Source organism: Sciurus carolinensis, chromosome 7 (genome assembly GCF_902686445.1).
Source record: "Sciurus carolinensis chromosome 7, mSciCar1.2, whole genome shotgun sequence".
In the NCBI taxonomy this organism is placed as follows: Eukaryota; Metazoa; Chordata; class Mammalia; order Rodentia; family Sciuridae; genus Sciurus; species Sciurus carolinensis.
The window spans coordinates 123640070-123656800 of NC_062219.1; the positions used below are offsets into that span (position 1 = coordinate 123640070).

General features: G+C 41.2%; 1 pseudogene; it reads right to left on the minus strand.

Annotated features, from left to right (window-relative positions):
* Positions 1 to 9337: 9337 nt before the first annotated feature.
* LOC124989336 (eukaryotic translation initiation factor 2A-like) lies at positions 9338 to 14072 on the minus strand (annotated as a pseudogene).
* Between the last annotated feature and the right edge of the window lie 2659 nt (positions 14073 to 16731).

The following is a 16731-nucleotide window of genomic DNA, read 5'->3' on the forward strand; positions in this document are numbered from 1 at the left end:
CTTGAGATAGGATCTCGCCAAATTACCCAGGCTTGCCATGAATTTGTCTGCTTTTCTTTTTCTGTTTTCTTTCTTTTGCAGTGCTATGGGTTGAACCAAAGGCCTTATGAGGACTAGGCACATACTTTACCACAGAGCCACATCCTCGCCCAATTTGGGTTTTGGGGCAACAGTGCCAACCTCTGCTTTTTTTTTTTTTTTTTTTTTTTTCCCTCTTTCTTGGTCGTGAACTTGTGATCCTGCCGCCTTCAGACTCCTGAGTACCTAAGATTACAGGAGTGCACCATTGTGCCCGGCAAGGAAGTTTTTAATTTAATTTGTCCTTTTGTTTGTTTTTGTTTTCAAGTGCCAGAGGATGCAAAGGACTTTGCATTCCTGGAACTGGCAGGTCTTGAAGCTGGTTCTTCTTGCTTATGTGCTCCCATGGATTCTTCTGAGACCCTTGCTCCCCAAGGCCATTGCCAAAGACCACACAACTCCAGTCCCCTGCTGGAAAGGCCCTCCTTTCTTCTTCCCTCCTCCCTTAGGAATGCAGGGATCACTTCAGCTTCTTGCTGCTTAGGCCTGTTCACACCTGTAGGTGGCCATAGTAGACAGGATTAACTGAGCCTCACAAAATTTACCTTCTAGCCCAGTTCACAGTTAGTTTACCGGAAACATACACAGCCTTTGTCCTGAAAAGCTCAGAGACAAAAGCCTAGCTTCCTCTCCTCTACTCCCACCCCTAGGGCAGATACCCAGCCTGTCTTCTACAATTAGGTTTGCAGGCAAATGTCAGACCCTGCCCCCTTCCCCCTAGCACAGCAGTCCATTAGGGAAGGAGAAGCCCCATACTGGAAAATAGAAAAAATTAATATTCTGGATTAGATGTTTATACACATAAAATGATACTGCCTTGGTGCACACCTATAATCCCAGCCACTGGGGAGGCTGTGGCAGAGGAAGATTACCAGTTCCAGGCATTAGTGAGACCCTTAGCAATTTAGAGAGAGCTGTGTAAAAATAAAAAATAAAAAGAGCTGGGGATCTAACTTGTGGGGGTCTCTCAGTCACATCCCGCATGAATGAGAAAAGGGTTAACTGCTGGAGGATGATGTTGGCTGTTTATAAATCAACTACCCAAAAACTTATCTACTCAATAAACACACAAGAGCCAATATGCTTTTTAAATGAGACGGGGCGTGACAGGTTTGGCCATACCAGCTCTGGCCTCTAACATCATGGAGTATGAAGGGTTATGGAAAATAATATTCCTGGGCTGGGGAGACAAGTCCCTGGGTTCGATCCCCAGCACTGCAAAAAAAAAAAAAAAAAAGGAAAATAATATTCCTAAAAGACAGCTCCCCAAGAAAAAAGAGGGATGGTGTGGCTCAGGAGGAGGAAGGAGAAATTGGTCAAACATTAAGCCTTTCCCAGTGCACCCTTTCCTAATAACAATGGGCCCTAAACTTAGACCTCCCCGCATCACAAATTAGCCCTAAATGGAGGCACAGCAAATACTGAAACTCTGGGAAACAGCGGATCCCCGAATAAGAATAGTGAGTTTCAACCTTTTTATAACCACTCTCCTAAGTTAAAGTTTTAACCTGTACAACTAGCGCCTGATGGTCAAAACTGCACATACATGGCTTCCAATGATTACATCACTGTACCCTATAAAACCAAAATCCTCTCTGTAACTAAGGGCTATTTTTCCCATCAAGAAAATGGGCCCCAATGGCATCCGAGTCTACAAAGGAATAAAGGTTTCTCTGAATCCGTTGAGGTCTGCCTCCCATCCTTTTGTGCTTACAGAGTAGCCCAACTCTCTTTTATTTATAGACACACAGGTAAAGGGGGCCAAGACAGGAGGAGCATCTTCTGTGATGGACAGGATAGGGTGGAGTTAGGGAGCCATTCTCTTAGGGGAACTAGACAGGGAACCGTCTGATTCTGCTAGATAAGGATGACTTTCCACAACAACTCAGTGTGTAATGTCCCTGGGTTCAATCTCCAGTAGAGAGAGAGAGAGAGAGAGAGAGAGAGAGAGAGAGAGAGGACTTAACATCTGAAGGTGACAAGAAAAATTCTGAAACTTTGTTGATTTGGGGGCCATGGATGCTGTGTCCCCAGCTACTTTGCTCTCTTGACCATCATTACATATTCTTAGAAGGACTGTGCTATGAGAAAAATATGCCATTTCTTGATTAAACCAGTCAAGATAGGCAATAAATCGACAATATCCACTTAATAAACAGATAAACTAAACAAACTAAGGCTGAAAGAGATTAAACCACTCTATAGAGAGCAGAACTAGATAAGAACCAAGGTTTTCTGATATCTTATCTGGTGTCTGTTTTCCCTCTACAAACTCACTTAGGGTCATAGAATCACTGACTCAGGATTTTAGTGTGGCAAAGATCATCAGAAATTCTGAAGTCACTGACTTCACTAGAATAAAAGCCCCATAAATTTAGACCAACTCCTCAGTGTACCCTTTGGTGCTACAGTCAGCGCTTGTCTAGGAATTAGCACTTAGTAAATGTACACAAAATGAATGGATGGGTGGTGTAGTCATTTATAAGTAAAGAAACAAAGTTCCAGGAATATATGACTCACTAAAAATAGCTTGTCATATTTTGTAGATTTTAAACCACAATTATTTTCACATTTAACATCTCTCAAAAAGGGATGCATCTTAAAATCTATCGAATGTCCTAGTTTAATTGACTGAATTTTTGTTTCTTAGTGGTGCATAAAATGATGGTATATTTTCCAGAGAATGGAGTCTTTAAGAGTCAATGAGAAATGGCAGATGTTTGTGGAAATATGGTGGGCCTCTGTGCCAGCAAGCACAAAGCATGGAGGGAGCTTGGGTGTGGCAATGAACTGCTGCTGTGCAAGCCAACTCTCCCTGAGGCACACTCCCAAGCAGGCAATCAATTTCCAAGTCATTCATTCCTGGACCGCTACCCAGTCATTGCCACTAGGGGGACCATGAGCACATTTCATCACAGTCCCTGAGCCTCCCTTTTGATCAGGCCATTTGTTGCCATGGATACAGTTTCCATAGTTACTTTGACTATCATTGCATTTTTTTCTCCATTATCTATTTTTGTATGCTGAACTTATATTCTGATCAAATCTTCATTCATGCCAATTTAACAATTTTACTGTATCCAGACTTTTCTAATGGTCAGTTTTTATCGGTCGTGGCATTCATGGTATTTGACTTTACTAGTGAGTTCTGCTTTTAGAAATGTTTGCAGCTTCTGTGATCCAGTATCCAACCCTGCATTATACTTCAACTCCATTCACAAGTTGGGGATCAGCTGCAAGCAGCTGAACACAAGAGATGAATAGTAATCACAACCAAAAAGAATGGATCTGTTGTAGTCTCAGCGTGAGAGAGAACATCCTTGCTCCACGGTGCATTTGTAGCTCAGTGGATTGTTGTCCCATTTGGTTACATTGCTGGTGATAAATATCACTGCTGAAAGCTCCATGAATTTCTTAATGATCTCCAAAGAAGGTGTGGAATATTGAGACATTTCACCACTTTGCACCTGCATAACATCCATTAGCTTCTGTCAGGCAACTGTTTATATGACTTTCTACTGTGTCTTCAAAGCCATGTATGTGTCCTCAGGAAAGACCTGACACGTGTTTTCATGAAGCATCACGTGCTGCCTCTCCTCTGGTATAGAATAGAGATGCTGAATAACTCCCCTGGGTGGAAAAAATTACTTGCCTCAGAGTAAACTTGACCCAGGGTTGATGCCTCAAAAACTCTTATTGGGGTCCCAAGCTAAAAACAGAACATTTCTGCTGTTTCTAGTTTTCAAATTCTTCGAGAGTAGGGCCCAGAGATGTTGGAAATACTTTCAAAACAGAACTCACTTGCAAAGGTAAATAGATGTCATAAGTGTGTGTCCAAATTGCCCAGTTATTTCCCACTGTCCATCATAGATGCAAGGATGATTTTTCTGTGTTTGCAACTCGTTTCTAGCCTGGGAGCACCCCAAGAACAAGAACTATGTCTGCTTTTTCTTGCTTGGCTCAAAATCCAAAACAGGTGAAAGGAAAGATAACAGAGTCTGTCTTTACAAGTGTGAAGAAGACATTTATGGATAAAGGTTTTCACACCTGTGAACAATTTTGTGAGGAGTGTGCTGACCAGTTGTTCATCACTTAGTATTCAACTTAAATGAGGCAAAAAGTGGATGAACCTGGAACCTAAAGACATGACTTAAATTCTCTCTCGTCCCAGCCCACTCTGCCATGCAATTTAGGGACAATTTTACTTCTCTGAGTCTCAGTCTTTGTATTTCTTTTTTTTTAATTTTTTTTTTTAGTTGTAGATGGACAGCATGCCTTTATTTTATTTGTTTATTTTTATGTGGCCCTAAGGATTGAACCCAGTGCCTCACACATGCTAGGCAAGTGCTCTGTCACTGAGCTACAGCCCCAGCCCAGTTTTTGCATTTCCAAGACAGAATGATTTTCCTATCTCAGAGCTAATGTGAAGATCAAAAGAGACCAGGTATATAAAAGTAGCACAAAGTACCCCATAAATATGCCATCGGCCTCATTCCTTGGGGAGCTTTTGTGCATCTGCACAGGTTGAGCAACGTCCCCTCTGGACTCCATCCCAACACACTCCTCTTTTATAGCACTTAGCACAATGCACTGTAACTGTGAGTTTTCTTGTCCTCAAGGGAAAAGATTATGTGATTTATTTCTGTTAGTCTGCCATCTCCATTCCCAAAAGAATTCCTAGCACAGATTAAACACTCATTTAAGCTTGCATGTGTGTGCGATACTGGAAATCAAACCCAAGTTCCCCACCACTGAGCTACACCCTCAGCTCCAAAGGAATCTTAATTTCATTGTGATTCCAAGCAAGATCAAAAGAGAACAAATAGCATCAAAAGAAAACATGAGTTCATTCATTTCAAAATGTGTATTTCATCGAATCTAAGATGACATTGGGTACAAAGCAAACCACTACTTATGTCCCACCAAGGAAGAAAAAGTGCTGCCAACTAAACCATGACATGCCTGGATGGTAAGTCACAGCTCCATTTTAAATTAGACTACTGTGGAGAACATGTGCCTGTTGGGATGGTTAAAGCACATGATTACTAAATACCCACGTGGCTTCACATATTGCTCTCAAAATCTTTGTTCTCAAGGAAATGACACACTAGTTGAAGGACACAGTGAGCAGATAAATTAACACATAAATAAACCTTTTTGAAGTCTGTGATCAGGTCTATAAAGGAAATAAATATGGTGCTCAAGACTGGAGGGAGGGATCTGTTTATAGATAAATTACAGGAAAGGTACCGACTCAATTTTAAAAAATAAGGGAAGGTGTAGAATCACTATTACTGGAAAACATCACCAAACATTCTCGTTGTTAAATATAGGGGACTGGACCGGAATGTGCATCTCAGACATTTTCATGCGGGGTGACACACCCAAACAGACACAAGTCCAGTTCAGGCACAATTCTATTCGGGGCGTACTTGCCTTGTCTCCTCATTCTGGGTAGTGTGGTGATAGCATTTGCCAATTGGGTCCACCTGGATTTGGTACTGCTCTTTAATTATACCTTATAATAGTATAATAGTTTAAAGTAGTCCTTTAAACACTGGACTTTGTAAAGAGAAAAGGCGGATTAGCCAAGTGCTGCTGAACTCATATAATGGAATGAGCTGGACACAATCACTATAGAGATGGCATGCACAGATATGTGTAATAAATCACCAGTGTCATATGAGTATGGGTGTACTATGGTTTGGGAGCCAATTATCAAATCTTGTAGTACAAGATCCCAGAAGGGGTTAGCGAAGTATGTCCCTTATTTTTTTAACTTTCTTTCTTCCTTTTCCTTCCTTCCTTCCTTCCTTCCTTCCTTCCTTCCTTCCTTCCTTCCTTCCTTCCTTCCTTCCTTCCTTCCTTCCTTCCTTCTTTCTCTCTCTCTCTCTTTCTTTCTTTCTTCTCCTTTTGGATGTCTCCTCAGCATCCTCTTGTCTTTTCTACCTTCAATACTGTCCAGAAAGTCCCAGCATCTCTCTGAGGCCTAAAATGCAGGCATTATACCCTCCTACCCAGCAGCACTCTGCAGAGATTTGGCCATGTTTTGGAGAAGAAGGTGACACGGTAAGTTAAGGCACACTGACTCACCAAACACACCATGCCTGTGGTAGAGCTGATGCAAAGGGACATGGGGTCTGGGGGGTGGTAATTAGGACAGGCCAGTTGCTATTGATGTTAAGGGCGTCCCACGTGCCTCCGTCTCTTGTATGACTCTTTGGAGAGCAGCAAAAAGAACTCAGATTGACTTTCCTTCAAACCTGATAGGAACAGATTTAACTCTCTTGAAAGAGAATAACAATTCTTGATATATCTTGCAAGCTAAAGTTTCTAGGCTAAGAGCCTTACATGCTATGTCGATTACAAAGATCTCATGGTTTTACAAGTGCTCAGAGCTGCCCTTGACACTCAGAAACTCAACTCTGCAGACTTCCTCAGTAAGAACTCGTAGCTCTGGCAATTTCTTTGTCTATTGCACAAACCAAGTATGTGCTGAGACAGCAGAAGTTCTGCCTCCTTGAGGGCAAAGCAGGCTCTAGAATTCTTTCCGCTTGCCAAAGCAGTCTTGAGCCCCAGTCCAAACTGCAGGGGGAGGATTTTATAGAGACACACCTGACATTTTATGACTATATATTAATAAAGGAACTCTTTTCTGTCACTTTTCTTCCCTGTGATAAACAAATATTCTTCCTTGTATCTTGAGTCACAAAACTCTCCCTTTGCTGCTTGCTGTATTCTCCATTCCCTCCACGTATTAGTCACACATTCTTAAACTCTTAGCACTAGAGAGGACCTACTATAGTCTTTTCCTAAAAGGCACTATGGATGTATTCTCTGAAGCCCAAATGTTTTCTGTGGTATTTTTATTTTCAGTAATTACTTAATTAATTTGCAGTGCTCAGGGTTGAACATGATTGTGGCTCAATATTGGTGCCTGTAATCCCAGATCAGCTATCAGGAGACTGAGTCAGGAGGATCACTTGAGCCCAGGAGCTGGAGGCCAGCCTAGGCATCATAGAAAAACACTGTCAGGAAAAAAAAAAAAAAAATTAAAAAACAGTCTGGAAGGAGCAGCTGAGGGCTGAGTAACACCATTGGGGATCCAGCTGATCTCTTTTCTTTGCTCTACTCTCTCCTAGTGAGTACCTGCCTGGGTGCTTTCCTATCCAAGGGACACCATCACCAGAGATATCAATGTACATCACATTGACCAGAATAGCACCTCCTCACCACACCAGGTACAAGGGAACCTGGGAAATTGGGTATTTTCAGGTGGGCACATGACAGTCCCACATAAAACTCAGCTTTTCCAAGCATGAAAGAAAAGGAAAGGGATGTTTAATAGCAACTGGCTGTTTCTGCCATATGTTTTCCTTTAGATGATAATCTAAAATTCTCATAATGTAAGTATTTCCTGGTTCTTCCCTATGACTAACCTCAAGTCCACATAAAGCCAAGAGAGATGATTAGTCTTTACAATTGTCACAGGCTAACAAGAGTAGAAAAGAGACTGGCTTAAAATTTAAATGGGGATGGCAGGAGGAAGGAATGGGAAAATGTTGATGAACAGGTACTAAGTTATGGGTAGGAGAAAGAAGTTCTGGTGTGCTATTAAACTGTAGAGGTGACTTCAGATAATAGAAATGTTAATGTAATATACATATATATATTTTTTAAACTAGAAGGATTTTGGGTATTTTCACCACAAAGACACAATAGACCAAGAGATAGATGTGCTTACCCTGATTTTAATATAATGTATACATGTGTCAAAACATCACATTGCATTCCATAAATAAGAATAATTTTTATGTATCAGTTTAAAAAATTAAAAAGTAAAAACAAGAAAAGTTATATGATGCACTGCATTAGGTGAAGACCAGATAATCTCATAGTTGAAAGTCTTGAGAGAGTTCATAAAGAGAAAATCCAAGAAAGAAGGAAGACATTGTGCAGCAGAGGAGACTCCAGTGAATGTGCTATAGCAATCAATACACATTAATGTTGGGAGCAAAGACTGTCATTCATCACATCAAATTGCTGCTGTTATTTCTAAGTTTATCAGAACAGTAGCACTGTAAGCATAAGGAATTTATGCTTCATTTCTTGATTTTAATATATTTTAGTAATGTAAGAAAATAATTTTAAGTCGACTTTGAATTTCTCAAAACATATTTTTCCATTTAAAAGTACCTATCACACAATTTCGAGAAATACCATTTTAATACTTATTTAATCAATCTAGTTCTTTCATTTTAAAAATTGGAAAAGAGGCTCTGAGAAGTTAAGGGACTTGCTCCCAGGGTGCCCAGCTGGCTGGTGATGAAATTGAGATTTTTAGTTTCTTGGTGCTACAGTGCACTTGTAAGTCAATCATATCACTTGTCATATTATATAAAAATAATCGGTGTACCTGTCTGTCTTGAACCCTATCTGGCAAACAGTTTGAATCTTACCCAACTTATAGCCGTGATGCCTGAATGATAATAAGTGCTATATAAATTTTGGAAACACAGCCTAGATTCTAATATTTTGATTTATTATCCTGTTTCTGAAATTGAAAAAGAATTATTCAATGCATAATTCTTTTTTTAATTTAAAATGACTTTATTCATTTATATATTAGTGTCCCCTACTATAAAACATTGCCTCTCAGTCTGTCAAATTTAGCTGAAAAATTCATGTATCTCATTTCTTTATGACATACTGATATGATACAGGATGCAAGATGTAAAAGTCAATTTAATAGACATTATGACATGACTTCACACATATACAGACTGGAGAAAATGGTTAAAATCGGATATTCTATGAACACCAAAGGGTTTAGCGATGTGTTTGTATTAATTTCTGCTTGTATTAATCAACTTGCTTTCTGTGAATCTTTAAATCCCCAATTCCAAATCATCCAGCTCCTGCCTCTTTTTAATTTTTATTTATTTATTTATTTTATTGGTATAATTGTTTTTCTTTTTTTGTTGGTGCATTATAATTATACACTATAGTGAGATTCATTATGCCATATTCATACACACACATAACATAATTTGTCAATCCCATTCCCCTGTGCCTTCCCTTCTTTTTGAAATTTCTCCAACTGACTTTTTAAAAAATATATATACTTTTTAGTTGTTGATGGATGTAGTGCCTTTATTTTATTTTCGTGTGGTGCTGAGAATCAAACCCAGTGCCTCACTCATGCTAGGCAAGTGCTCTACCACTGAGTCACAACCCCAACCTCACAACTGACTTTTTTCTAGTTTCCACTTACTGCTTTTTCCTTCCGTTCTTTAATTCCTTTCAGTTTATTCTTTAGGTTCTTTTTTTTTTTTTTTTTTTTTTTTTTTTTTTTTTTTTGTCTATTTCAGGGTCACCAGGAGTTGACAGAGAGATGTGTTTCATGGTGTGGTCTGTGGGCAATAGTAGCTGTCAAATCTGGCCTCTTGTCACTTCTTGCTTTCCGCTTGGCAGCTTTCTTAGATTCATGCTTCCTTTCATTTTTTAAGGACTGTTTTTAGTAATGGTTTTTATTTCCTGCTTGTGGTTTCATATTCTGGGCTGATTCTTCTTCATGCAATTTGGAATCAGTGATTGATTTATTTCTTAAAGATGGGGGTCTATAAGCTGTTGCAACTTTAGGTTCCTAAAGTTCCTCACTGGGTATTTCACTTGGAACTGCTTGGTAAATTATTGTTTTTGTTGGGAATATTCCATCCAAAACTAGCTGCCAAGAAATCTGCCATAATTCTGCATTTGATGGCACATCACACTTGAGCAAGATAGAGCCAGTACCAATCATTAACATGCACCTGGGAGCATATGCAGCTGTTAAAATATGCTCCCCATCTGGGCACCAAACAAAACATATAGAATCAGAAACCACTAGTTCAGAATAGTTTTTAATATTCCATGTTTCCATTTGTTCCCTCAGGTTTCCAAATCCAGTTAGACCTAATACATGTCCATGAAGGCTGTAGTAGGCTTCATTGTAAGGACCAGTTCCAAACTCAAACCCAGGGTCACATTTCAGGTTGAAAAGTGTAGCTTTGGTAGGCATGAAACCATAACCAGCAAAAATCTCAGTAGAACTAGAATTCCGCTGGGTGCAGTGGCACACTCCTGTAATCCCAGCGACTCAGGGGCTGAGACAAGGAGGATCAGGAGTTCGAAACCAGCCTCAGCAACAGCGAGGCACTAAGCAACTCAGTGAGACCCTGTCTCTAAATAAAATACAAAATAAGGCTGGGGATGTGGCTCAGTGGTTGAGTGCCCCTGAATTCAATCCCTGGTACCCCCTCTTCCCTACCCCAAAAAAAGAATTCCAACCTATATCCTGTATGGGGTCATTTTTTAGTAATTGTACTACTGCACTTTCTTCCTTTGTTGCCATGTAGCATTAGATTTGTTCTCCACAGTAGGAAGCTCCTTCTCTTGTGAACATCTATACTAGCTACTACCAGCACAAAAGTAGCTTTTTTATTCCATAGCATTGTAAAATGATCAGCTTTAAGGAAACTTCTTAAAAATTTTTAAACTTTTAAAGAACATTTAAAGATGTGTGGAATCCAGAAAAGTTTGAGTGTTGGTGTAATCTAACAAACGAAGGTGCATCTTTACTTCCTGGAACATAGGTACCTTATACGGTTGGGGTTCAAGTGATGAAATAAAATTATTATTTTTTTGGAAATATAATTTATTTGCATTTGTGTTAGAATTGTTGCTTTTGAAGAAGTGAATGTTAATATTTTTCCCCCAAATAAAATATTTCAAATGTATTCCAGTTTTCACATCATAAAATTGTAGGTTGGATATCCCAACCGCACCATCCTCAGAAGGTAGTGTAAGGCTGCTATGCTGACAGGACAGTGGTTTTTGATGAGAATTCAAGGCAAACTGCCTTTGGAAAGTTGAAGGAGTACAGCAGTGTCATTGAGAATATTTACTTTTTCTTTTTTGCTCCAGGGAAACAAGGTCCCAATCTTACTAAAGGTGTAGACTTTGCAGTTTTTCCTAGATTCCCCTTGAAACACTGTGCTATCTGTAATATGGAAGTCCGTGCACTACATGTAATCCTGATCCAGACTGCCAACAGCAGAGTAGAAGGTGCCATCTTGTCCTTGGGGATAAAAAGCTCCGTACTATAATTCCACAGTCCCATTCTTTAACAATGGGAGAATACTGATAATAGGGGCAGAGTAAGCAAACAACGATCAACTCTTATCAACTTTGGGTTCGAGAGATCCTCCTGCCTCAGCTTTCTGAGTACCTGGGACTATAGGTGCACACCACCACACCTGGCTACATCAAATAATTTGCTTCTTGTCCTATGGTTCTCATGGACCTGTTATATTCAGTGTCCTGACCTTGTCTAAGCTCTTACCATCATAAGCAGCATTTAAAGGATTCCCCAATGAAGGAAGTCCCTTCTTGGTGCCTCACAGAGGCAGAGGTGTTCTTGCAATCAGAGGTCAGTCCTGGATTTTGTGTTCCTCATTTCACACTGTGACTGAGATGAGACTCAGCTACTTGTTATAGCAACCTACCATCGCATATGCTCAATACACACTTGTTGAGTGACCTGCTGGCTACATCCTGTAGATGTGAGTCTTAGATCTGAGTGTTTGGTGTCTTGGGCCTAGAGACCGAAGAGGTGCATCTTCAGCTTATGGATAAACTGAGAGGGACAGACTGAAAGGGAATAGAGTGTCTGGCTTGTGCTAGGCACTTAACTATTCTGTTAAATGAATTAGTATAGAGATGTGACCCAGATAGAATTACTTAATGTGCTTTATCAGACAGTGAATGTTCCTTATATCTGAGTTGTATGTTTTTACCCCAGGTAGTTTTTATGACCAAACTTGGTTGATGGATAAAGAAAAATTTCCCAAGGAAGTAACAATGGCTAGACAGAACTGGGAGATACTCAGAAAACTCAGGTGTCCTTCTAAGTGTCCCTGACATGCTTATCCAAGGTCAGCTTTCCTGGTGGCCCCAGGGCTGACACCACCACCCTGGAACCTGAGGATATATACCATGCTTCTTGGTCCTGCAAAAGGTAACAGAGGTCGGTTTTTTTGTTTGTTTATTTGTTTGGGTGATGGGAATTGAACCGAAGGATGCCATTGAGCCATATCCACAGGCCTTTTTATTTTTTATTTTGAAACAGGATCTCTTTAAGTTACTGAGGACTTCACTAAGTTGCTGAGGCTGGCTTTGAACTTGCAATCCTCCTGCCTCAGCCTCCAGAACCACTGGAATTACAGGCGTGTACCACCCTGCCCCACCAGGTGTGGGTCCTCTTAATAGTGCATCTCAGTCTGTGGCATGGGACAACACATTTAACCGATGCAGCAAACACTTATTCTAGAGAGAAAGAAAGTGGTTTAGTTTTAAGATTGCTCCTCTCTTAGCCTAGAGGTTTGTGATTTAGGGGGATTTGTTCAGCCCATCCCCCCGGCTCTATACTTCCTGCCTGCATCAGTGTTTCCTTCAGACCCTGACACTTACCACTGGAGATGTATGATTTCCAAAAATACTGAAGTCATTTAGGGAAAAAATTATTTTGATTAATGGGGTTAGGGGAAGGGATGGAACAAGTGATAATTCTTATCTTTTAAAAACCCCTTTGGATGAAGTCTAAAAATTAAAAATTTAGAAAGTTTGGGTACAGAGATGTTCCTCTTACTTCCTATTCCCTGGACTTTTTGAGCTATCTCTTGTTTTTAGTCTCTGCAAGAGATAAAGAAGTTGCAGATGCTCTGTGCCAGTGATGGGAAGTCTGGTTTGCGGGTTGGAAGACATCCTTCGACCTTCATCCTTCATCCTTCCAGGCTGTGTGATTTCTCTTCATGTTCCACATGATCAGAAATTCACTGAAGGTCCCCTTCTACTGAAAAGGTTTTTTGGTTTTTTTTTGTTTGTTTGTTTGTTTGGCTTTCTTTGGGTTCTAGGAATGGAAGCCAGGACCTTGCACATCCTAAGCAAGTGCTCTATTGCCGAGCCACACCTCTAGCCCCTATGGACAAGTACTGAGTGTGACTCACGTGTGAATCAAGTACACGTGGCAGCTTTCACTCCCATTTTCCTCTTGTCAACCATCCTTCAGAATGCTCTAGTTTCAAGGTGTCATTTTGGTGGAATTAAATATGAACACCCAACTGTATAATGCATTACTGTCCACTTTACTCACAAACGGATCCAGAGCTGTGGCCCTTGGGGCAGAGGTCAGCCTACAGTGGCATAAATGAGCCACAAGAATTAACCAGGCTTTAATGACCTGCATGAGTTAACTTACCTCACAAGTCACCACTTGTTAAAATTCCAGCACGAACTTGCTCCTTAAGTCAAGATGGCTGACGAGGAGCAGCCCTTCCCTGTTGAGCAGCAGAACAGAAGAGGGAGGCTTGGGTTTTAGACTGAAAGTCAGCAAGAGGAAGCCACAAGGCTGGCATAGGACCTTTTGATTTCCCATCATGGATATAAGGGGGACCGCAAAGACAGAAAACACCTAGAGTTCCCTTTCTGAGAACTGCTACAAACTACCTCTCCTGTACAGAGCAGTCATGAGCACAAAACTTATCCAGTTCTGGTTTGGAAAAAAAAAAAAAAGTCTTGTGCAGGACTTCAGAGTGGGCGGTAATTAACACAAAAAATCTAATTTCTGATATGAGTGGACCATCAAAAATGTTTTTATTTCCTCCATTTCTCTTACCCCCAATTCTCTGTCTCCTCTTTATCCCGCCTTTCTTCTTTCTTTTCATTCTAGGAAATAAACCCAGGGGTGCTTTACACTTGAGTGACAGCCCAAGTTTGCCCTACACCCCATATATTTTGAGACAGGGTCTCACCAAGTTGCTGAGAGTGGCCTCAAACTTGCGATCCTCCCCCCTCAGGCTTGTGAGTCCCTGGTATCGCAGGCGTGTGCCACCGTGCCCAGCCTCTGTCTTCTGATAACTTCAGTTTTTTACACCTACCTTTCCGTAGTGGTGCATGCCTTGCTCTAGCTCTCGCTGTATTTGTTTCTCTTTCTGTTTGCTTTATCACCGGCTGTACTCTCTTCCTATTCATTCACCTCTCCTTCTGCTGATCTCCCATGGCTTCCTCTCTTCTTTCCTCATCTTTTCTGCTAGTGGCGCCTTTCCTTTTTCTCCCTCTCTCTCCCTGTGACTCTGTGAAGCTCTCTCTGTGCAGGCTTCCTCATGCCTGACCATTTCTTTCACCTTTTACTCCCACTCTCTGTGCCCACCTTCTCCTCACATGCCTTCCTTCCCAAGTCTTTCACCTTCCTGGATCCACCATGAAGCCAAGTGCAACACAGAGTGCATTGATGACTGTGGCCACAGCCAGGGCTATGAGGATAATTCACAGGGGTGTCAGAATGGTGTGTGGGGAGGGTTCACTGATGTTCCTGAATCTGTGCTCTCAGGGTGAGGGGCCAGACATTAAGGGGCAAAATTATCTGTGGTCTCCAGGTCTGAAGTGACATAGTCTTCAGTTGTCCCTCGATCATCTGTGGTATAATTTTCTTATTTTTGAATCTTTATGACTGATCTTGGGGTCCCTGGTGGAAATCCTCTGGCTTGTTCCTACTCAAAATAATTCATCTAATGTGTATCATTGATGACTTATCTTGTCTGTTCCTCTTAGTATTTGTCATAACTTTCTTCCCATTCAAATGACACATCTCAGTTGATGTGATTGCATTTATTTGGGTGAAGAAATATCTGAACCACTCTGGAAAGCAGTGTGGAGATTCCTCAGAAAACTTGGAATGGACCCACCTTTTGACCCAGCTATCCCCTTCCTTGGTTTATACCCAAAGGACTTAAAATTAGCATACTATAGTAACACAGTCACATCAATGTTTATAGCAGCCCAATTCACAATAGCTAGATTGTGGAATCAACCTAAATGCCCTTCAACAGATGAATGGATAAAGGAACTGTGGTATATATACATAATGGAATATTATTCAGCTATAAAGAAGAATAATATTATGACATTTGCAGCTAAATGGATGGAATTGGATAATATCATGCTAAGTGAAATAAGCCAATGCCTAAAAACTAAAGGTCGAATGTTTTCCCTGATAAGTGGATGACGATATATAATGGGGATGGGAGGATGGGGGGTGAGAGAAGAATGGAGGAACTTTAGATTACGTAGAGGGAAATGAGAGGGAGGAGTGGGTGGGGGTCTGAAAAATGGTGGAATGAGACAGACATCATTACCCTATGTACACGTATGTTTACACAAATGGTATGAATCTACGTTGTGCACAACCATAGAAATGAAAAGATGTACCCCATTTGTGTATAATGAATCAAACTGCAGCCTGTAAAAAAAAAGAAAGAAATATCTTATACTTTGGATTTAATTCTCATAAAACATATTTCACAAGGAATCCTCTTGTACTATGATATGGATTTCCCAGAGCTAAGTCACATCCTTGGAGCATCTGCTCACCCAGTCTTTGATTCTGTCCTTGCTGGGTCTGGTCTCTTTCCACAGAACAGTAAGCCTGACTCTAATCTCACTATCCCCCAGTAATTATGTTAGCAATTAAGAAATTCTGACTGTATGTATGTGTCTCCTCTGGTCCAGTTACACCTGGTGTTCTGGTTAACAAGTGAGGCAGGAACTGTGATTCATATTAGAGATTAAATAAAGGTCATAATTTGGTTTATGATATAGAATGAGATGGCTCCTGGGTCAGATCTGGGGCTAAAGTGGCAAGATGGTGATGGGTGAGATTCCAGGTGGTTTGGGGTAGGGTTAGGAGAGAAGTCAGAGGCAGTTGTGGGTATGGGCTGGTTGGGGCTGAGGGCTGCACTGAGTCAGTATAAGTAGCAAGAAGAGATGAATCCCCTGCACCCCCACCCCACCAGCAGGCTTCAGGTCTGGGTGAATTCAACCTTAGGAATGAGTGCAGCCTCTGCTGGCATAAATTTTGGAGTTTGGGTTCTCTCCGCCCCAAACCATTCCTACCTACCTACTGTGGATTCTCAAGAGTCTTCTAATGATCCTCAAAGCTTTCATTTTGATAGTTGAAATATACCGTCTTAAATAAAGTGTAAATAATCAAAAAAGGATGTAAGACAGGGTGAGAGGACTCTAGGCTCCTTTTCCCTGCGACAGGGATTTGGGGCAGAGAGCAGGGTCTGGAGTCTTCTGAGCTTCACTTGCCACTTTGCTACCTGTGTTCAGGATCCACCCTGCCCAAGACCCCAGAGGTTCCTTCTCCAGGGATCCCAACCCCACCTCTCTAGGCCCTGGGGAACATTTGTGTCCTTCTTCCCCAAATTAGTCACTCACCTTGCAGCAATGGCAGTGGGACAGAACATTTTCTTCTTTTCATCTCAGAAAATCTACATGGTTGGAAGCCAGGAAGCCTTGTCCTCTCTCCTTCTCTCAGCTGGATATTTAGTCTTTCCTTCCTCAGCCCACAGTGGCTATGGGATTTACAGTGTGGCTGCTGAGGAAGTCCAGGGCTCCTCGGTTTTCCTTTCTGCAGGGAGGAGCAACGTACTCCAAGACTCTTCATCACCCAAGGGAGGAAGGGTCCAATACAGGAGAGAGGCAGGGCTAGGAAGAGAGAGATGCCTCAGGGCAGGTAGGACCTTTGAACCTGAGTCTAGAATTGAGCAGCAA